The following is a 3,855-nucleotide window of genomic DNA, read 5'->3' on the forward strand; positions in this document are numbered from 1 at the left end:
GATCAAAGTCCTGGCATAGCCACCTCCTGCTTCCCAGGCCTGGCAGAGATGGGGTCCTCTTGCACAGACGGTCTTCCCAATGCCACAGCTCTCAGAAAGGAGCAGGTATCCCTGAAAATCCCCCAGAAAGGCTGTGGCATCCATCCCATCTGGTCCTCTCCCTGGGCTGTGGGGTCCAAGTGTCCCTGTCCCTTCAGGGCTTGGTTGGTGGCCACCAGCAGGTCCACCACCATCACCACCTCATCCCTGGTGGTCTAGTGGTCAGGATTCGGCACTCTCACTGCCGCGGCCTGGGTTCGATTCCCAGCCAGGGAAGCGGGTCCCTGCAGCCACCGCAGGTCCTCCAGCCTTTTCCTGGGTGGCTGCACTGCCCTCAAGCTGCTCCTGAGGTTCAGCATGGGGTTCAGGAGCTCCCACACCTGGGTCAGGGTTGAATGAATTTTGGGGGGTGGCAGCAGCCTCCTTTCTCCGCACTCCCATCAGGCTGCACCCCGCAGCAGAAAAATACCCCAGGTGGAAGGCAGCCATGAGCCTTTGACAGGCCCTAGGGAGCAGGATGAGGGGCTATAGGGAGCAGAGTGAGCCGGCTGTAGGGAGCAGGATGAGGGGCTATAGGGAGCAGAGTGAGCCGGCTGTAGGGAGCAGGATGAGGGGCTATAGGGAGCAGGGTGACCCGGCTGTAGGGAGCAGGATGAGGGGCTATAGGGAGCAGGGTAAGCCGGCTGTAGGGAGCAGGATGAGGGGCTATAGGGAGCAGGGTGACCCGGCTGTAGAGAGCAGGATGAGGGGCTATAGGGAGCAGGGTGACCTGGCTGTAGGAGCAGGATGAGGGGCTATAGGGAGCAGGGTGACCCGGCTGTAGGGAGCAGGGTGACCCGGCTCTCTGGGGTAGACATGCTATTGCAGGATTTCTTCTTGTGATAAGGAGAGTTGCAGGGCTGCTCCTCTGAACACCGTCTCAGCCCTCTCCTAAAGGTATGGGGTCCCTGGGAGATCAGTGCCAGGGCCAGGGTGGGAATGCAGGGTCCCTTGATGAGGGGTGCCAGGTCTGTGTCTGTCTGTCCCTCCGGGGGACAGGAGGGTAGGAGCTGCCAGTAAAAGCTCCCGCTGTGAGCAGGATTTGAACCTGCGCAGGGAATCCCCATTGGATTTCAAGTCCAACGCCTTCACCGCTCGGCCATCACAGCAGCTTGCGCAGAGTGTCTCTGCAGGAGCCCATGGCTGTCACCCTGCCCCAGGGGCCACAACAGGATCCAGTCCCACCCTGGATGTGGGTTCCGCCATCCTGGCCCCTGCTGCACACCCAGCACAGGTACTGCAGTTACTGCTGTCACCTGCCCCGCACAGAGCTAGGCCTGATATGGAAATTGGCATCCCAGCAGTGCCAGGAAAGGGAACTGGGCACCAGTCACAACATCAGTGGTGGTGACATGGGAGAGGAACATGGTGGGACGTCTATGTCCTATCTCGTCTCCTTGTATCCACAGGAAACTTGTCCCTGGATGACCATCCCCAACCTCCTTTCCCAGTCTGGGAACATGCCAGCCTTCTCCATCCCCTTCTCCCCCTCCCCAGTATCCATACATTTGCCTCTGTGAAAACAGGACCAGACTTCGCTAACTGAGGCAGTCCGACACACAGTCCAGGGAGTGTTTTGTGCTATAGCTGGCAGGATGGTGTTGCAGACTTGCATGGTTTTCACCAGGTTGCTGCCTGCCTTTTGGCTTTTGGAAGAGGGGATTTGGAGAAAGGAAGAAAAGGGAAAAGGTGACTGTCGAGAGGAAATCCTTGCTGAGCGAGGTCTGGTAGTGACCTTGGTCTCTCTTTTGGAGCACAAAGGTCCTATCTGGAACACAGTCCTAGAAGCACTCGCCTGTCCCTGGTTTGGGTGGGAGCTGGCTCTTGGGAACCCATCCTGAGATATCCAGAGCCCTCTCTGCCTTCTCAGTGTTGTGCTCAAGAGTTGTGCAAGTGCTTCGCTATGTCACGGGCACCCCACCCCTCTCCCGTGGGGATTTATCAGCAGGGAGTAGCTTGGATGGAAACCTCACCATGTAGGAACTGCTCCTCCATGCTCAGCTGCGAGCCCAAAGGAGGGTCCGTCTGCACTGCCACCCTCCCCGGCCTCTGCCTCGCTGGGTGGTTTGATTTCCCCCCTCCACTGGCCAGGGAGGAGCATAGTCCTGACCCTGAGTCAGGCTTGGCACGGTCTCACAGGCATGGATGGATGTCCAGGCATGGGTGGCCACCTGCTCAGATGCATCAATGCATTGGAAATCAGGTGCTCAAACCAGCTCCATCACTGGACACATGAGATAGTGAGTAGAGCAAGGCCAGCAAATGTGATAGAGCCAAAGAGAGGGTTGAGTGGAGGGATTACTGTCTTTGGGCAATTATGGACAGACTTAGAATCACACAGAATCACAGAGTCACAGAATCACTACGGTTGGAAAAGACCTGTAAGATCATCAAGTCCAACCTGAACCCCCCCCCCCCAAAAAAAAAAAAAAAACCAAACCAACCCACGCAAGCCAACCTTTAGGAGAAAGGTTAAGCTTAAATTCATCCCTTTCAGTTATTCAGGTTTTCTTCTCCCTCTTCTAGGTTCCATGTTCATGTTCAGTGCTGGGAGATACATTCCCTGGATCTCCTGAAGTGCCTGTGGGGTTCAGGTTAGGGTATGGCATGAGAGTGGACAGCCTTCAGAGCTGGAAAGCCACTAGCATCCTGATGGGCACAGTTAGTGAAGACGAAGTCTATGGTCTGGAATGAGCTGTTTCTCCTTACTCCTTTTGAGAATGAAGTACTGGGCATTTGGTATCCGAAGAGCTCTGTTGAGGTGGGGTTTCATTTCAGGGTAAAGGTTCAAACTTCCTTCAGATGGCAAATGGAGGAACCTGCAGGGACGAGACCAAAGTCCATGGACTTGCACATTACCAGAGCCCAAAAAGAGGGGCCTGGAGGGGTCCACAGTGCATATGGAAAGGGGGGGTGGGGGTGGGGGGGCAGTCCAGACCCCAATGGAGGGACCTGGAGAGGACCAGAGGGGGAGCAGAGGGACCTGGAGAGCAGTGGTACCCAAACTGAGGAGCTTGGAGGGGACCAGAGCTTGAAAGAGAGGTCTGAAGGGGTTAAGGAGGGCAAAAGGTGTGGTCTGGAGAGCTCCAAAGCCCAGGCAGAAGGGTCTCCTCACCATATCCTCAGCTGGTTCTTCCAGCCTGGCCAGACTCAGACTTCTGTTGCACTGGCCAGAATTCCCACAATATTTCTCAAATTTGGGCTTTTTTGTTGAGTTCTTTTCTTATCTGATCTCATGTCATTGGCAGTGAATGCCTATTTTCATCTATAATTCTTGTGATATTTACAGACAAAACAATCTTGCCTAGTAGAAAGAACAGGATGTGTTTATAGAAAAGTCTGAGTTCAACAGAGAACTGACAGCTCTTCTCTTATAATAAATGGCACTTTTCAGTGTTATGCAACATAGAAAACCACAAGGTCTGTCATGAGACAGACCTTATTCTTCTGCAAAGAAATGTTCAGACTCTGCTTCTACTTGCAAGTTTTCACCCCTTCATCTTCCAAGTTTCAGAAGATAGCAACTACCTTGCTCAAGTGCTGGCTTTGCTGCACCCAGCACACAGTGGTCACCATTCACTGCTGCGTCCCATTACCTGATACAATGTTGAAGACACTTTGTCCGGGCCATAAAACAGTGCTTAAGCATCTCACTGGTCATAATACGATGGCATATGATGATCAAAAGGACACTACTACATGTGCATTGTGAATACTAATGAACCCCTGCAAACTCTGTCCTTACAGACATTCCTTCACATGGTTAAACGTTGAATC

At 53.7% G+C, this 3,855-nt stretch overlaps 2 non-coding genes across 2 annotated transcripts; one reads left to right on the plus strand and one right to left on the minus strand.

Annotated features, from left to right (window-relative positions):
- Positions 1–243: 243 nt before the first annotated feature.
- On the plus strand, positions 244–315 carry TRNAE-CUC (transfer RNA glutamic acid (anticodon CUC)). The gene has a single exon. It is a non-coding gene; the product is annotated as a tRNA-Glu (tRNA).
- Positions 316–1,105: 790 nt separating this feature from the next.
- On the minus strand, positions 1,106–1,187 carry TRNAS-UGA (transfer RNA serine (anticodon UGA)). Its single transcript has one exon. It is a non-coding gene; the product is annotated as a tRNA-Ser (tRNA).
- Positions 1,188–3,855: the final 2,668 nt, after the last annotated feature.

The sequence above is a fragment of the Gavia stellata genome, chromosome 25 (assembly GCF_030936135.1).
Source record: "Gavia stellata isolate bGavSte3 chromosome 25, bGavSte3.hap2, whole genome shotgun sequence".
NCBI classification, from domain to species: domain Eukaryota; kingdom Metazoa; phylum Chordata; class Aves; order Gaviiformes; family Gaviidae; genus Gavia; species Gavia stellata.